The sequence below is a fragment of the Eurosta solidaginis genome, chromosome X (genome assembly GCF_040869045.1).
Source record: "Eurosta solidaginis isolate ZX-2024a chromosome X, ASM4086904v1, whole genome shotgun sequence".
NCBI lineage: Eukaryota > Metazoa > Arthropoda > Insecta > Diptera > Tephritidae > Eurosta > Eurosta solidaginis.
Genome location: NC_090324.1, coordinates 77,240,731 through 77,260,771, shown reverse-complemented (window position 1 = coordinate 77,260,771; position 20,041 = coordinate 77,240,731).

Below are 20,041 nucleotides of genomic sequence, written 5' to 3'. Positions count from 1 at the left end.
TGATTTTTAAGTGGGTCCCTCCGCAGAATTTTATATGCATACAATTGCATACATGAAACTGTTTTTTGTAGGTTGGGTGCCCACTGCTTGGAGAAGTTTGTGGTATATTTATGCTGTAACCGTCCTCATCGTTTAAAAATACGATAGGGTATTGCAAGGAGTCATATAAAGGATGAATTTTTGACACACGATGGAGAGTGTTATCGCGGAACTGTAGGACAATATCGCGGGGGCCAGCATTTTCGTCAACTATCAATAGTACGACCTCGCCTGTAGTCGGGGCATTATAATCACCAGGGGTTCATTAACAGGGCGTTTGCCGGCATGTATTAAAACCCCATAGTTATTCGGATTAGATGGCATACGCTTCATAGAAGTCATAAAACTTCGAACATACACATTATTTTCAAGCAGAATTTCTTGAATTAATTTCAAAATATCTCTTTGAAGAGTTGGTGCAGCATTTTGGCGCAACGAAAGCTGCTCCCCTTGGGAAGAAAAATATATTTGTAAAAATTTTGGAACCATCTTGGGCGGTGGTAATAAACTTCCAATAATATGGCACACTTGTCCATGTATTTTTTTCTAGGCAATGTTTTGCAGCATATAATCATAAATACAATGAAGTTTGAAAAAGAGATACAAACGTTCCATGATTTGCGCGCGCTAGCTTCCATATGTATGTACAATCTACACTGTGCATATATCTGCTCGTTGCAAGCAAAAAACTCGTGCATTTGCCAAGAGCGAAATGACGTACTCTCTCTGGCTGTGAGTATATGTATCTCTTCACAAACAAAAAGTTTTTTTTGTTGGCCCGCTGTAGCTTGGGTTTGGCCATCGAAAAGTTCAAATTTATCTTAAAAATAAAGGGCTTTAGTTTGTGAAAATAGAAAAACTGAAATGCGCAGGCTGTTTATTTGCGTCACTACTTTCTTTTAAACAAAAAGTCATAAAAATCGGTTTGGTACTTCTTGAGATTAGCCGTTACAAACATTGCCCATATAAGCATTTTTATATAATTAGTATAGATGTGCAACTCGAACAAGCTGTTGATAGCATGCCTTGGGAAACTGCTTATGTCAAAAACACTTGTGGCATTACCAGAATAAGCCTTACATACAAGGTATTTGTATTTATGTAATAACCAGAATGAGTTTCACTTTCTATGCACTTTTTATGCATAACCAAACATAGACCACACACAGGCAAGTCATAGCGGCATAAATAAGTTATGTTGAACTCAGCGGGGATTCATATCTATTTACAGTTGTTAACACTTACTCAATTCGCCACATTGACCAGCCCACGTATCGATCAGCATGACTAATCGACAGCGTCGGTTTGTCAATGTGCGCTGCCAAAACATTCATTCATATATCCAATTCCGTTGTAGTTATAAGAAGCTCAATGAAGTAAATTGCTGACTTTACATATTCATATTTGTAATGTAAATACTTTGAGTTTAAGTGTATTAGCATAATCGTGCATGTGTAAGTTAAGAAATTTCTATATAAAAAGAAAGGCAGTCATTTAATAAAGAGAATACTTATATGGCGATCCTGCCAGTTCGACCTTTAAGCATAAAATTTCCTGAACAAGCGAAAATTGCTTAACGATCTAGATGAACAGAGATCCTGCCTGTTTAGATTTAAAACCCAGTAAAAGTATTATTTGAAAAGCAAATCGCTAAAAGGGATCCAACTGAAAGGAGATCCTACAAATTTTAAAAGTTTTCAAAGTTAAAAACGTTATCCTGACATAAGGCAAAGGAAATAAATTCTGTCAATGGAATAAACTGGTTACAATAAAGGAGCACATCAAAGAAGACGAAACCAACAGTGCATATGAAGTAAATAAATCACATTGCATTCAATTGGGCCATTGATTCCAACAACAAATGACTGGCAAATACATAAATCAGAGTGGAATAGAACGCAAAAGGCAATTAACAACAGGCAGCATAAGAACTGGAAAAATTGGACTAGCAGCACTAAAATACACATTAGACTGGCAGCAACTTGGAGCAATTTTTTCAAAGATTTAAATTTATTATGTAATACTAGTGACTCTTTTGTTGTTGTCCATCAAAACATACGCAGTCTTCGGCAAAATTTTGATTTGTTGCTCTGTAATTTGGTATTATTTAAAATCAAACCCGATTTAATTTTTGTTTCCGAAATATGGATATACTGTCACGAAATATGTGACTTTACTATACCTGGCTATACTTTCTTTGCAAATAAAAATGACCGATATTCAGCGGGTGGTGTTGGAGTTTTTGTAAGAAGTAAATACGAATGTGAATACTTAGAATATGATATTACGAGTGCTGACATTTTAAAGATATATTTAAGGTTGATTCAAAAATTTTCAGTTTCATGTGTGTCTACAGGCTACACTCGGTCGCTGTTCAGACATTTTTGGATGAGTTTTCAAATCTTCTTTGCAGTGAAAATTCTGGTAACTTTTTTATTCTAGGTGACCTTAATTTAGATATCCTCAACCTAAATCCTATAACTGATAGCTACTTAATGCTTATGACTAATCATGGGCTAACATCCTTTTAAATGAACCTACTCGTAGTGTTTTCTGGGAGCTGTCTCGACCATGTATTTGTTCGCAACAGCAGTTATATATTTAATATTGTTACTGGTATAAATCTCAATCTCAACATTACAGACCATTCTATGACAGGCTTAGTAATAAACATTACACGCAAAAAAAAAAACCCCGAATAGCAGTAATGCTAATTCTAAATTCACTAGGATTAATTTCGGTTCCCTCAACCAAAGCCTACGGTTTGAGTCCTGGGACTTAGTTTATGCTGAAGATAACGTTTCTGTTGCATACCAAATCTTCTTAAATATCTTTATTAGCCATACACAGGCAGCAAGCTTTTATTTCACTCCACCTAGGTCCGAAATAAAGTTGAAGCCTTGGATCAGCAAGCGGTTGGTTAAAACCATCCGCCTTAAAAATAAGCTTGGGAGAAAGTACGTTCAATATTCGTCCGATACGAGGATTCGTAATCGGTATAGAGGCTTATGTAAAAAGTTAAGGAAAGAAGTCCGTTTTGAACGCGACAGTTTTCTATAGGAACGAGTTCAGAGCATCGCATGGGAACCCAAAGAAGGAATGGAAGGTAATAAACAATATTTTTAATCGGGGTTCTAAATCAGTCGACTCATCAATTATTTTATTACAAAGTGGTGTAAACATTTCTGATCCCAAAATTGTAGCAAATCTCTTTAACTGTCACTTTTCTTCAGTCGGTCTAACTCACACAATTGCAGGCCCATGCGAGACTTCGATGATTAACCCTATATTTTCGACCTCAGGCAGCAGTTTTTACTTTGTACCTTTTACCGGGGCTGAAATATTAAAGGCAGTTAATTCTTTAGATAACTCCAGATCTTGTGGCTCTGATGGAATTTCCAATCAGGTTTTGAAAAATGTCGCTTTAAATTTAGTCGATATTTTAGTTTATATGTTTAACAAAAGCATCTTTTCTGGAATTTTTCCTACTGACTTGAAATGTGCTGTAGTCATTCCCTTATTTAAAAAGGGTGACAAAAAAGATATAAACAATTACCGACCAATTTCTTTACTCTCTTCCATCTCGAAAACTTTTGAAAAGTTTGTTAAACGTAGAATTCTCGAATTTTTTAACAACAAAAATTTTTTCAGCCCGATGCAATTTGGTTTTCGATGTGGACGTTCCACCGAAGATGCCCTCCTTAACTTTTGTTCCTTTATATATAGCGAGTTAGACAAAAAAAAGAACTGTGCTGGCCTATTCGTAGACATCACGAAAGCATTTGATATTGTAGATCACCAAATCTTGTTAAACAAATTACATTACGTGGGCTTTCGTGATTTTATGTATAACTGGTTGAAACCTTACTTATCAGGAAGAGCGCAAAAAGTTAAGGTTGGCAGTTGTTTCAGTGATTCTGTTACTATTAACCTGGGAGTACCCCAAGGTTCTGTCTTAGGTCCGACATTGTTCTTGGTTTATTTGAATTCCATATTTTCCTTGCCCTTTTTTGGGAAGGTTACCGCGTTTGCAGATGACCTTGCTATAGCCTATAGTTCAACGAACTATCTAGATTTGGTAGCAGGTGTCAACTATGATGTTCATCTGTTGAGAGTGTGGTTTGCTACACATAAAATGATTGTCAGCAGGAAAACACAGATGATGTATTTCGATTTACATTCAAAAATCTCTCCCGATATTGATATTATATTCCACGCCACTGACTGCGAACATTTTGCTGTAAACAATTTGTTGTGCTCTGGAACGTGGTATAATTCTGAAAAATTTGTAGCGACAAGTGTTTTCCAATTGAAAGAGTTAAAGTCTTCCAATATCTGGGAATTTCTGTGGACCAATCCTTAAGTTGGTCAACACATATTTCTCGCCTGAAATCCTACATGCGATCCACAGTTCGCTATTTTTATAGTCCGAGGAAGATATGTTCAAACGCAACGCTTAGAACAATCTACTACGCGTTGGTTCACTCAAGGCTTCAATATGGCATATGCTGTTGGGGGGGTGCTTCTCACAATAATATCCAGCAACTTCTTATTACTCAAAAATTTTTCATAAGGAAGACATGCAACGTTAACCGTTTTCACCACAGCATGGACTTATTCAGGGAAATGAAAATTCTTCCGGTAAAACACATGTACTATTATAAAACGTTAAAAATATTTTTTATTCGCTGTGGGTATTTACAAGCCTCGTCTCTGATAATTATAACTTGAGGCAAAACTCACTGGGACTTGTTGTTGCAAAACTTTTTAATTTTCTTCTAATTAATATGGTAGGTGTCACACCCATTTTACCAAGTTTTTTTCTAAAGTTATATTTTGCATCAATAGACCAATACAATTACCATGTTTCATCCCTTTTTTCGTGTTTGGTTTATAATTATGGCATTTTTTTCATTTTTCGTAATTTTCGATATCGAAAAAGTGGGCGTGGTCATAGTCGGATTTCGGCCATTTTTTACACCAATACAAAGTGAGTTCAGATAAGTACGTGAACTGAGTTTAGTAAAGATATATCGATTTTTGCTCAAGTTATCGTTTTAACGGCCGAGCGGAAGGACATACGGTCGACTGTGTATAAAAACTGGGCGTGGCTTCAACCGATTTCGCCCTTTTTCAACAGTTATCGTTCTAGAATCTAAGCCTCTACCAAATTTCACAAGGATTGGTAAATTTTTGTTCGACTTATGGCATTAAAAGTATCCTAGACAAATTAAATGAAAAAGGGCGGAGCCACGCCCATTTTGAAATTTTCTTTTATTTTTGTATTTTGTTGCAACATATCATTACTGGAGTTGAATGTTGACATAATTTACTTATATACTGTAAAGATATTAACTTTTCTTTTAAAATTTGAATTAAAAAAAATTTTTTTTTTAAAAGTGGGCGTGGTAATTCTCCGATTTTGCTAATTTTTATTAAGCAGATATATAGTAATAAGAGTAACGTTCCTGCCAAATTGCATCATGACATCTTCAACGACTGTCAAATTACAGCTTGCAAAACTTCTAAATTACCTTCTTTTAGAAGTGGGCGGTGCCACGCCCATTGTCCAAAATTTTACTAGTTTTCTATTCTGCGTCATTAGTTCAACTCACCTACCAAGTTTCATCGCTTAATCCGTATTTGGCAATGAATTATCGCACTTTTAGATTTTTCGAAATTTTCGATATCGAAAAAGTGGGCGTGGTTATTGTCCGATATCGTTCATTTTAAATAGAGATCTGAGATGGGTGCCCAGGAACCTACATACCAAATTTCATCAGGATACCTCAAAATTTACTCAACTTATCGTGTTAACGGACAGACGACGGACGGACGGACATGGCTCAATCGAATTTTTTTTCGATACTGATGATTTTGATATATGGAAGTCTATATCTATCTCGATTCCTTTATACCTGTACAACCAACCGTTATCCAATCAAAGTTAATATACTCTGTGAGCTCTGCTCAACTGAGTATAATAATCATCAGTAATATTTGAAATATATTAGTTTTATTAGCATAAATTATACGGTTGTTGTTGTGGTATATACCTTGGGATAAGATTCTTCCTCACTGTCATGTATAACATTATTATCCGGCCCAGTTATTTTGATTTCAATCTCCAGGAAACCACCTTCAATAATTTCAAATGTTACACCAAATTTTGTGCCGCCTTCCACCTTCTCGAAAAAGCATTCATTTTGTGCGTCTACGGTGACTATGAAGGCTTCGCTTACACGCGGCAACTGTAGAAGCACTAGCGCACACAAGCCGCTCAAACAATCGTAATTCATTATAGTTTTATACTACATACATGAATTCAAATTGCCACAAATGTATCAAAATCGAGGAGCAACGTATCTTGGAAGCCAATTTGTAGGCAAAATTAAAAATGGAGCACGTCACAAATTAGGGAGGAAAGCTCGGCATAGGTCGTCTCTTCTATTTTTGTATTTTAGCACAAAATGATGTTGGCGAGAAAGAATTATATGATCCTTACCGGAATATTTGATTTTTAAGAGGGTCCCTCCGCAGAATTTTATATGCATACAATTGCATACATGAAACTGTTTTTTGTAGGTTGGGTGCCCACTGCTTGGAGAAGTTTGTGGTATATTTATGCTGTAACCGTCCTCATCGTTTAAAAATACGATAGGGTATTGCAAGGAGTCATATAAAGGATGAATTTTTGACACACGATGGAGAGTGTTATCGCGGAACTGTAGGACAATATCGCGGGGGCCAGCATTTTCGTCAACTATCAATAGTACGACCTCGCCTGTAGTCGGGGCATTATAATCACCAGGGGTTCATTAACAGGGCGTTTGCCGGCATGTATTACAACCCCATAGTTATTCGGATTAGATGGCATACGCTTCATAGAAGTCATAAAACTTCGAACATACACATTATTTTCAAGCAGAATTTCTTGAATTAATTTCAAAATATCTCTTTGAAGAGTTGGTGCAGCATTTTGGCGCAACGAAAGCTGCTCCCCTTGGGAAGAAAAATATATTTGTAAAAATTTTGGAACCATCTTGGGCGGTGGTAATAAACTTCCAATAATATGGCACACTTGTCCATGTATTTTTTTCTAGGCAATGTTTTGCAGCATATAATCATAAATACAATGAAGTTTGAAAAAGAGATACAAACGTTCCATGATTTGCGCGCGCTAGCTTCCATATGTATGTACAATCTACACTGTGCATATATCAGCTCGTTGCAAGCAAAAAACTCGTGCATTTGCCAAGAGCGAAATGACGTACTCTCTCTGGCTGTGAGTATATGTATCTCTTCACAAACAAAAAGTTTTTTTTGTTGGCCCGCTGTAGCTTGGGTTTGGCCATCGAAAAGTTCAAATTTATCTTAAAAATAAAGGGCTTTAGTTTGTGAAAATAGAAAAACTGAAATGCGCAGGCTGTTTATTTGCGTCACTACTTTCTTTTAAACAAAAAGTCATAAAAATCGGTTTGGTACTTCTTGAGATTAGCCGTTACAAACATTGCCCATATAAGCATTTTTATATAATTAGTATAGATGTGCAACTCGAACAAGCTGTTGATAGCATGCCTTGGGAAACTGCTTATGTCAAAAACACTTGTGGCATTACCAGAATAAGCCTTACATACAAGGTATTTGTATTTATGTAATAACCAGAATGAGTTTCACTTTCTATGCACTTTTTATGCATAACCAAACATAGACCACACACAGGCAAGTCATAGCGGCATAAATAAGTTATGTTGAACTCAGCGGGGATTCATATCTATTTACAGTTGTTAACACTTACTCAATTCGCCACATTGACCAGCCCACGTATCGATCAGCATGACTAATCGACAGCGTCGGTTTGTCAATGTGCGCTGCCAAAACATTCATTCATATATCCAATTCCGTTGTAGTTATAAGAAGCTCAATGAAGTAAATTGCTGACTTTACATATTCATATTTGTAATGTAAATACTTTGAGTTTAAGTGTATTAGCATAATCGTGCATGTGTAAGTTAAGAAATTTCTATATAAAAAGAAAGGCAGTCATTTAATAAAGAGAATACTTATATGGCGATCCTGCCAGTTCGACCTTTAAGCATAAAATTTCCTGAACAAGCGAAAATTGCTTAAACGATCTAGATGAACAGAGATCCTGCCTGTTTAGATTTAAAACCCAGTAAAAGTATTATTTGAAAAGCAAATCGCTAAAAGGGATCCAACTGAAAGGAGATCCTACAAATTTTAAAAGTTTTCAAAGTTAAAAACGTTATCCTGACATAAGGCAAAGGAAATAAATTCTGTCAATGGAATAAACTGGTTACAATAAAGGAGCACATCAAAGAAGACGAAACCAACAGTGCATATGAAGTAAATAAATCACATTGCATTCAATTGGGCCATTGATTCCAACAACAAATGACTGGCAAATACATAAAATCAGAGTGGAATAGAACGCAAAAGGCAATTAACAACAGGCAGCATAAGAACTGGAAAAAATTGGACTAGCAGCACTAAAATACACATTAGACTGGCAGCAACTTGGAGCAATTTTTTCAAAGATTTAAATTTATTATGTAATACTAGTGACTCTTTTGTTGTTGTCCATCAAAACATACGCAGTCTTCGGCAAAATTTTGATTTGTTGCTCTGTAATTTGGTATTATTTAAAATCAAACCCGATTTAATTTTTGTTTCCGAAATATGGATATACTGTCACGAAATATGTGACTTTACTATACCTGGCTATACTTTCTTTGCAAATAAAAATGACCGATATTCAGCGGGTGGTGTTGGAGTTTTTGTAAGAAGTAAATACGAATGTGAATACTTAGAATATGATATTACGAGTGCTGACATTTTAAAGATATATTTAAGGTTGGATTCAAAAATTTTCAGTTTCATGTGTGTCTACAGGCTACACTCGGTCGCTGTTCAGACATTTTTGGATGAGTTTTCAAATCTTCTTTGCAGTGAAAATTCTGGTAACTTTTTTATTCTAGGTGACCTTAATTTAGATATCCTCAACCTAAATCCTATAACTGATAGCTACTTAATGCTTATGACTAATCATGGGCTAACATCCTTTTTAAATGAACCTACTCGTAGTGTTTCTGGGAGCTGTCTCGACCATGTATTTGTTCGCAACAGCAGTTATATATTTAATATTGTTACTGGTATAAATCTCAATCTCAACATTACAGACCATTCTATGACAGGCTTAGTAATAAACATTACACGCAAAAAAAAAACCCCGAATAGCAGTAATGCTAATTCTAAATTCACTAGGATTAATTTCGGTTCCCTCAACCAAAGCCTACGGTTTGAGTCCTGGGACTTAGTTTATGCTGAAGATAACGTTTCTGTTGCATACCAAATCTTCTTAAATATCTTTATTAGCCATACACAGGCAGCAAGCTTTTATTTCACTCCACCTAGGTCCGAAATAAAGTTGAAGCCTTGGATCAGCAAGCGGTTGGTTAAAACCATCCGCCTTAAAAATAAGCTTGGGAGAAAGTACGTTCAATATTCGTCCGATACGAGGATTCGTAATCGGTATAGAGGCTTATGTAAAAAGTTAAGGAAAGAAGTCCGTTTTGAACGCGACAGTTTCTATAGGAACGAGTTCAGAGCATCGCATGGGAACCCAAAGAAGGAATGGAAGGTAATAAACAATATTTTTAATCGGGGTTCTAAATCAGTCGACTCATCAATTATTTTATTACAAAGTGGTGTAAACATTTCTGATCCCAAAATTGTAGCAAATCTCTTTAACTGTCACTTTTCTTCAGTCGGTCTAACTCACACAATTGCAGGCCCATGCGAGACTTCGATGATTAACCCTATATTTTCGACCTCAGGCAGCAGTTTTTACTTTGTACCTTTTACCGGGGCTGAAATATTAAAGGCAGTTAATTCTTTAGATAACTCCAGATCTTGTGGCTCTGATGGAATTTCCAATCAGGTTTTGAAAAATGTCGCTTTAAATTTAGTCGATATTTTAGTTTATATGTTTAACAAAAGCATCTTTTCTGGAATTTTTCCTACTGACTTGAAATGTGCTGTAGTCATTCCCTTATTTAAAAAGGGTGACAAAAAAGATATAAACAATTACCGACCAATTTCTTTACTCTCTTCCATCTCGAAAACTTTTGAAAAGTTTGTTAAACGTAGAATTCTCGAATTTTTTAACAACAAAAATTTTTTCAGCCCGATGCAATTTGGTTTTCGATGTGGACGTTCCACCGAAGATGCCCTCCTTAACTTTTGTTCCTTTATATATAGCGAGTTAGACAAAAAAAAGAACTGTGCTGGCCTATTCGTAGACATCACGAAAGCATTTGATATGGTAGATCACCAAATCTTGTTAAACAAATTACATTACGTGGGCTTTCGTGATTTTATGTATAACTGGTTGAAACCTTACTTATCAGGAAGAGCGCAAAAAGTTAAGGTTGGCAGTTGTTTCAGTGATTCTGTTACTATTAACCTGGGAGTACCCCAAGGTTCTGTCTTAGGTCCGACATTGTTCTTGGTTTATTTGAATTCCATATTTTCCTTGCCCTTTTTTGGGAAGGTTACCGCGTTTGCAGATGACCTTGCTATAGCCTATAGTTCAACGAACTATCTAGATTTGGTAGCAGGTGTCAACTATGATGTTCATCTGTTGAGAGTGTGGTTTGCTACACATAAAATGATTGTCAGCAGGAAAACACAGATGATGTATTTCGATTTACATTCAAAAATCTCTCCCGATATTGATATTATATTCCACGCCACTGACTGCGAACATTTTGCTGTAAACAATTTGTTGTGCTCTGGAACGTGGTATAATTCTGAAAAATTTGTAGCGACAAGTGTTTTCCAATTGAAAGAGTTAAAGTCTTCCAATATCTGGGAATTTCTGTGGACCAATCCTTAAGTTGGTCAACACATATTTCTCGCCTGAAGTCCTACATGCGATCCACAGTTCGCTATTTTTATAGTCCGAGGAAGATATGTTCAAACGCAACGCTTAGAACAATCTACTACGCGTTGGTTCACTCAAGGCTTCAATATGGCATATGCTGTTGGGGGGGTGCTTCTCACAATAATATCCAGCAACTTCTTATTACTCAAAAATTTTTCATAAGGAAGACATGCAACGTTAACCGTTTTCACCACAGCATGGACTTATTCAGGGAAATGAAAATTCTTCCGGTAAAACACATGTACTATTATAAAACGTTAAAAATATTTTTTATTCGCTGTGGGTATTTACAAGCCTCGTCTCTGATAATTATAACTTGAGGCAAAACTCACTGGGACTTGTTGTTGTTCCCACTTCTCGTACTACTCATTTTAATAATTTCTTTACTATCGTTTCTTGTAAAGTCTTCAATAAGATACCTGCGACTATGCGTGTCATTAGGAATTTGCGAGAATTTTTAAAAAATGTTAAATCATTTTTATTAGAGGTGTCACACGACGATATCAAAACTTTGTTGAACCCTGTCACTTAGTGAACTGAAACCAAAATTGTTATTTTTAATGTTTTATTATTTTCATTATTTAACTCATTGAACTTATGGATTATCTTTACCTTCACCCCACACATATCGTACCTGTTCATTAATCTTAATTTGTGACGGCATTCAACACTAAAATTGCATACCATTTTACTCAATGCCTTACCTTTCTTTCATTTATTAATAATTTTTTAAGTTAAATTCCTATTGTATACATATATGTAAAAGACTTATTGAAAGAATGAACAAATTTAATCTAATCTATACATTAAATTTTAGAATCAATTGAGCGGCCTTATGGACGCTAAACCATTAGCAAAAACTTTTGTTTTTTATTAGGAATTTTTTTTTTAAATTAGAACTAGGTGAATTCGGAAAAATAACTTAATGTTAAAATTTAAAATGTATTGAAAAAAAAGAAATAATTAAAAATTAAAATTCAAAATGTCAGGAATTTTTATACTCAGCTGAGCATAGCTCACAGAGTATATTAACTTTGTTCGCATAACGGTAATCCGTAACGGCATAAACTAATCGAGATAGATATAGATTTCTATATATCAAAATGATCTGGACGAAAAAAGAAATTTATTTAGCCATGTCCGTCCGTCCGTCCGTAAACACGATAACTTGAGTAAATTTTGAGGTATCTTGACGAAATTTGGTATGTAGGTTCCTGGGTGTACATCTCAGATCGCTATTTAAAATGAACGCAATCGGACAACAACCACGCCCACTTTTTCGATATAGACAATTTCCAAAAACCGAAAAAGCGCGATAATTCATTACCAAAGACGGATAAAGCGATGAAACTTGCTAGGTACGTTGACCTTATGACGCAAAATAGAAAATTAGTAAAATTTTGGACAATGGGCGTGGCACCGCACACTTTTAAACGAAGGTAATTTAAAAGTTTTGCAAGCTGTAATTTGGCAGTCGTTGAAGATATAAAGATAAAATTTGGCAGGCACGTTACTGCCATTACTATATGTGTGCTAAATAAAAATTAGCAAAATCGGAGAACGAACTCGCCCACTTTTAAAAAAAAATTTCTAAAGTCAAATTTTAACAAAAAATTTAATATCTTTACAGTACATAAGTAAATTATGTCAACATTCAACTCCAAAAACAAAATACAAAAATAAAAGAAAATTTCAAAATGGGCGTGGCTCGCCCTTTTTCATTTAATTCGTCTAGAATACTTTTAATGCCATAAGTCGAACAAAAATTTACCAATCCTTGTGAATTTTGGTAGAGACATAGATTCTATGACGATAACATTTTTCTGTGAAAATATGTGAAATCGGTTGAAGCCACGCCCAGTTCTTATACACAGTCGACCTTCTGTCGTTTCGTTCGGCCGTTAACACGATAGCTTGAGCAAAAATCGATATATCTTTACTAAACTTAGTTCACGTACTTATCTGAACTCACTTTATCTTGGTATAAAAAATGGCCGAAATCTCACTATGACTACGCCCACTTTTCTGGTATCGAAAATTACGAAAAATTAAAAAAATTCCATAATTCTATGCCAAATACGAAAAAAGAGATGAAACATGGTAATTGGATTCGTTTGTTGACGCAAAATATAACTTTAGAAAAAACTTTGTGAAATGGGTGTGACACCTACCATATTAAGTAGAAGAAAATGAAAAAGATCTGCAGGGCGAAATCAAAAGCCCTTGGGATCTTGGCCGGAATACTGTTCGTGGTATTGCATATATAAATAAATTAGCGGTACCCGGCAGATGATGTTCTGGTCCACATTTTCATCGATATCTCGAAAACGCCTTCACATATACCACTAAGGGCCACTCCCTTTTAAAACCCTCATTTATACCTTTAATTTGATACCCATATCGTACAAACGCATTCTAGAGTCACCCCTGGTCCTCCTTTATGGCGATATCTCGAAAAGGCGTCCACCTATAGAACTAAGGCCCACTCCCTTTTAAAATAATCATTAACACATTTCATTTCATACCCATATCGTACAAACACATTCTAGAGTGACCTCTGGTCCACCTTTATGGCGATATCCCGAAATGGCGTCCACCTATAGAACTATGGCCCACTCTCTTTTAAAATACTCTTTAATACCTTCCATTTGAAACCCATGTCATACAAACACATTTCAGGGTTACCCTAGGTTGATTTTGCTAAATGGTGATTTTCAGGGCAGTTTTTCACCATTAAATGTTAAAATGTTGTTCTTTACCGTTTTATCTAACTTACTCAAATTTAGAAGTTTGAATGTATGTACAGACATCACGTTTGCTTGTGCGCCCGTGTCAATTTGGCAACGTACAATTTTAACGGACGGCATGCATCCAGTGCTTTAGATGTGCGCACGATCCGAGGACCTAACATCGACTCGGACCATTATCTCGTTGCAGCCAAAATACGCACCCGCCTCAGCGCGGCTAAATCCAAGGAACAAAAAACACAAGAGAAGCTAGACGTCGCACTATGGCGCCTCTGCCCGAAAAGCCTGGCAAAAATCAAAAATTTCATGACAGCGTTCGATAATTTTCCAGGAATTACGACTATATAAATCTTATTAAACAGAAAGTGATATTTTAGGAGGTAGAGCCGCTCAAAATTGATTAATTTTGTTTGTTTGTGGTTTTGTTCTTTTTTGTTGTATTAAAAATTGTTTTGTCTCTAAATAAAACGGCCTGCTACAGCCTTCCTGTATTATAACGAAAGGATATTTAATTCTAGGTTGAAGCGAGACATAAAATTTGTTTTTTTTTATAAAAGTTGTTAGATCTACTTGGTTTTCAAAATGCCTATTTTTAGGACCTTTTTCGAACTTTGATGGAAAATAAAAAAAAAAGGACAAAAATGGTCTCCGTGAAATTTGCAGTACGTATTTGCTAAATATTCAGTTACCTGAATTCATAAGGTCTACCTGCGTCCAGCTGCGATTTCACTTTTTACATAAAATAAAGTGAAGCAACCTTGGGTATAAATACGCGCCTGAGCAGGTATATGTAAGAAGGAGGCGAATTTAGTATGGTCGCTTTTATTGTTGGAATTTGTTAATAAAACCAAATTTTTCAGTTACAAGCTGCATAATATACCTGGAGTTCATTTCCATAATTTGAGTATAAAAAGCAATGTTTAATACAATGCCCAAAATAAGTCGTTTTTTGAAGTCTATAGAATAAAGTATTCTGTTTATTTAAATAAACATAAATATAGCTCACATATTTTTTTAGTAAGATATACTCGATGGCAAATTTTAATTTGTCTCTAGAAAACTCCAAACTATTTGAGGTGTTCAAATCTTCAAAGAGGCTATTATGACAGAATTACCAAATGAAGCATGCAACAAAGAAGACGAAGACTTGAAAGAAAAAATTGACTTCTTCTACATTCCAATACAAAAAAAAAATGGCAAGCAGTTGGTCGTTCTACTTCGAGGTTTATAAGTAAGCATGAAAGCTGGCTAGCTGGTAAAAGTTTTTTGGACGAAGAAATGCCTAGCACATCAACTAATCGAACTAGAAGAAGACCAACAAAACCCATAGAAGAATGTTCGACCTACACTACTATTAAATACAAAAAGGACGAAGACAACACCAAGTCTCATATCAGAGGGGCAGTTGCTTTAGCAAGTCCAGTGCGACCGAGAAAGATCAAAAACAGCATTCCCACACCCCCAAATGCGCTACCTAGGAGATACACTCCTGAAGAGTCTTTGGCGCTCTTTATAGATCTCGGGTTATCGAAGGATAAATATAATATATTGCGTGAGTCATTATTGCAACATAATGCCGATCTTTTCCCTGGATACAAACAAATCACTCAAGCCAAGAAAGAAACAGTTCCTCCAAGAGCCAAAGAACCGAAGCATCAGCTGAAGTTGAGCTCCAAAACTTAATGGACCATACGTCTATGTGACTCTTGAAAAGTTTTTCTGTGAAAAGTTGAAATAACTGCCAAAAAGCCTAACATTAATAAATAAATGGATGATGGATCATCAGGACAAAGCGCATATAAACAAAGAATAAATGTAGACGTTGGAATAATTACAAATGGTAATATGTTTATGGCTTCTATTGTTCCCCTCCGTTTAAAAGATGAAGCTTCAGACTATTGGAAAAATCCACGGCCGTAATCAGTTAAATTGTGCCGTCCGATATTATTTAAATATGAGAAGGAGTCTTCGGAACTCATAAAAGCTACAGAGAGTGATATAATAAATCAAATCGCAAATTAGATCCAACAATAATTGAAATCGATGACGGGAATGTTATTACCATAAAGCATGATTTTCTTCTAACAATGGTCGATGGAAAAGTTTTAAACTTACTAACAAACACATAATCTACATTGAAATGTCCAACCTGTAAGAAGAGTCAAAAATACTTTGAAAATCTTGATGATTTACTTATTGGCGAACTAAATCAAGAAGATTTTTGAACAAGATGAAATGAATGTTCACAATACCGGAGTCGGTATAGATATTATCAAACGATTGGGAGTAATTTTAAATATTTTAAATTGCCATGAAAAAGCTAATGGACCTAAATTAGGAGAATATGCATCGAACACTGCAGAGCTGCTGCTTCAAAAGTATCCTGACAAAAAGCTCACACCAACGGTACATAAAATTTTGGCCCATGGAAAAATTTAATAGAATTGTCTGAAGAAGCTCAAGAATCTAAAAACAGGGACTACAAAAGATATAGAAGTACTAACGCTTGCAAAATCTCACGAGTTAGACAAAACGAGGACCTTTTCAACATGTTGGCCATCTCTTCTGATCCAGTCATATCATCCATAAGGCATGTAAGATCACAAAAGGATCATACAGACACCTATAGCTCAGAAATGGTTTCCTTGTTAGATATATTTTCAAGTGACGAAGACTACGTTACGATTAAATAAATGATCCACCTTTTTCTATCACAACAAACAAAATATTTAGTACTTAGTTTTGTCATATTATTGTTAAAGAAAAGAAAGCAATAAATACAAGTTTATTATTTATTATAAATGATACAGTTATTTCATTTAGTAATTATAATCATATAATTTTCGTTTTTACATCTTTTTAAAATTTATCAAATTTTAAGATGAGTTTTGAAGCACCCTTTATGTATATTTATTCTGATTTTGGCTATCAGAAGAGTAATAAATTTTTACGGAAATCAACAAAATTGGTAAAACGGTTATTAAGATAAAACTGTTTATCATAAGTGGGCATTGCTCAAAAATTTATTAGTTGTTCATCTTTGACTCAAATATAATAATATTGAACAACTTTTAATAATTTTTCTTAGTTAAGCATTAATCAAATACTTGGTTTTTGAATTTTTCAAAAATATTTGAGTAAATTTATACAATAAATTTTCAAGCAATGTTTATATACTTATCCCCTAGCGTACACATTTCACTTTTATAAGAGTACTAGCCTTTACCCGCGGCCCCGTCCGCTAGGAGAAATTTAAATATATGGGCTATTCGCGTTAGCCTGCTTATTATCTGTTTAAAATTTTGTTTTCTGTCTAATGTTTTTTTTTTTTGTAATTGAGTAAAAAAAAGAACTAAATGAGCTGATAACCTGATAGGATCTCAAAAACCCGACGTACTCCAGAAAAAGTTCCGAAATGGCTCCGAGGGGATCCACGACGGATCGCGAAAACCATACAGAAATGATTCCGGAAGGATCCCAAAATGATCCCGAAATAGTCCGGAAATGACCCAGATGGGATCCCGCACAGATCCAGAAATGATCCCGGAAGGGTGCAGAAACTATCTGGGAAAAGTAACAAAAAAACCGAAATGGCTCCTACGGCATCCCGGACGGATCCAGAAATGATCTCGGAAGGGTCCCCAAATGATCCCAAAATGGTCCCGAAATGACCCTGATGGACCGGCAAATCATCAAGAAATTGTGCAGAAAGGGTCCCAAAATGATCCCGAAATAATACAGAAAAAGTCAAGAAACGACCCCTAGAGGATCCCCAAATGATCCCGTATTAGCACCGAAAAGGTCCCGAAATAACCCCGACGGGATCCCGGACAAATCCCGAAAACCATCCAGAAATGATGCCGGAAGGGATCCCAAATGATTCCGAAAAGGTCCCGCATTGATTCCGAAGGGATCCCGAACGGATACCGAAAATCATCCAGAAATGATGCCGGAAAGGTGCTCAAATGATCACTTAATAGTCCCGAAATGAACCTTAAAGGGTCATGGACGGATCCCATAAACCATCCAGAAATGATCCCGATATAGTCCCGAAGAAGTCCCGAAATGACTCTGACGGGATCTCGAACGCACCCCTAAATGACCCTGACGGGATCCCGGACAGATCCCGAAATCCATCCAGAAATGATCTTGGGAGGGACCCTAAATGATGTCGAAAAAGTCCCGCAATGATTCCGACGGGATCCTTATCGGATACCGAAAACCATCAAGAAGTGATGCCGGAAAGTTCCTCAAATGATCACCTAATACCAAAATGACCCTGACGGCATCCCGGACAGATCCCGAAATCCATCCAGAAATGATCTTGGGAAGAAATGATCCCGAAATAGTCTCGGAAAAGTTCAGAAATTACCCTGACGGGTTCCCGGATTAATCCTGAAAGCCACCTCTAAATGATCCCAAAAAAGTCCCGAAATGACCCTCACTGAACCCCGAAAGGATCCCGAAAACTATCCAGAAATGATCCCGGAAAGGTCCTCAAATGATCTCCTAATAGTTCCGAAAAGACCCTGACGGGATCCCGAACGGATCCCGAAAAATATCTAGAAATGATGCCGAAAGGGCCCGCAAATGATCCTGTATTAGTCGAAAAAAGTCCCGAAATGACCCCGACGGGATTCCGGACGAATCCCAAAAACCATCCAGAAATGATGCCGGAAGGGACACCAAATGATCCCGAAAAAGTCCCGCAATTATTCCGACGGGATCCTGAACGGATACCGAAAACCATCCAGAAGTGATGCCGGAAAGGTCCTCAAATGATCACCTAATAGTCCCAAAATGACCCTGACGGCATCCCGGACAGATCCCGAAATCCATCCAAAAATGAACTTGGGAGGGTCCCAAAATTATCCCGAAATAGTCTCGAAAAGTCCAGAAATTACCCTGACGGGTTCCCGGACGAATCCTGAAAGCTATCCTTAGATGATCCCGAAAAAGCCCCGAAATGACCCCGACGAGATCCCGGACGGATCCCGAAAACCATCCAGAAATGATGCCGGAACAGCCCCCAAAAGATCCCGAAAAAGTTCCCAAATGACCCCGACGAGATCCCGGACGGATCCCGAAAACCATCCAGAAATGATGCCGGAAGAGCCCCCAAATGATCCCGAATAAGCTCCCAAATGCCCCGACGAGATCCCGGACGGATCCCGAAAACCATCCAGAAATGATGCCGGAAGAGCTCCCAAATTATCCCGAAAAAGTCCCCAAATGACCCCGACGAGATCCCGAAAACCATCCAGAAATGATGCCGGAAGATCCCCCAAATGATCCCGAAAAAGTCCCCAAATGACCACGACGAGATCCCGGACGGATCCCGAAAACCATCCAGAAATGATGCCGGAAGAGCCCCCAAATGATCCCGAAAAAGTCCCCAAATGACCCCGACGAGATCCCGGACGGATCCCGAAAACCATCCAGAAATGATGCCGAATGATCCCGTATTAGTCGCGAAAAAGTCCCGAAATGACCCCGACAGGATGCCGGACGTATCCCGAGGACCATCCAGAAATGATGCCTAAAGGGACCCAAAATAACCCCGAAAAAGTCCCGTAATGCTCCAGGAAACCATCAAGAATTTATCTCTCGAAGGTACGCAAATGATCCCGAAAGTACCCCGACGGGATCCCGGACGGATCCCGAAGAAATGATGCGGGAAGGGTCCCCAAATGATCGCGAAATAGTCCCGAAATGATTCCGGAATAGTCCCGAAAATGTCCCAAAATAACCCCGACGGGATCCCGGACGGATCCCGAAAACTATACAGAAATGATCCCGGAAGGGTCCCAAAATGATCCCGAAATAGTCCCGAAATTACCCCGGCGTAATCCCGGACCGATCCCGAAAACCATCCAGAAATGATCCCGGAAGGGTCTCGATATGACCCTTACGGGATTACAAATAAGGTGAAGCTAATTATAAAACCATGTTAATAAGGCAGCAGGCGCATTGGAGCGAATAAAAAGTTACATAGAAACATACAGGTAAAGCTAATAAAAGCGTGCTAATAAAAACAATTGATAGAGGGCGGATGGCGGGAGTAGAGGAGAGGACCACTGATCGTTCCTCCAAAATTGTTTAAATCTCGTTCTGTATGTACCAGATACCAAAAACTATTGATTTAGGAGAAAATTTATATTGAGTTATAACAATTTATAGATTTTACACCAGAGGGGGAGATAAAGGGGGGCGGGCGGAGGGTGTCACTGCTTACTTTGTAAGCCCTCGACTTATTTGACCCCTTGAGTCTGTGATATTGGTGAAGGCC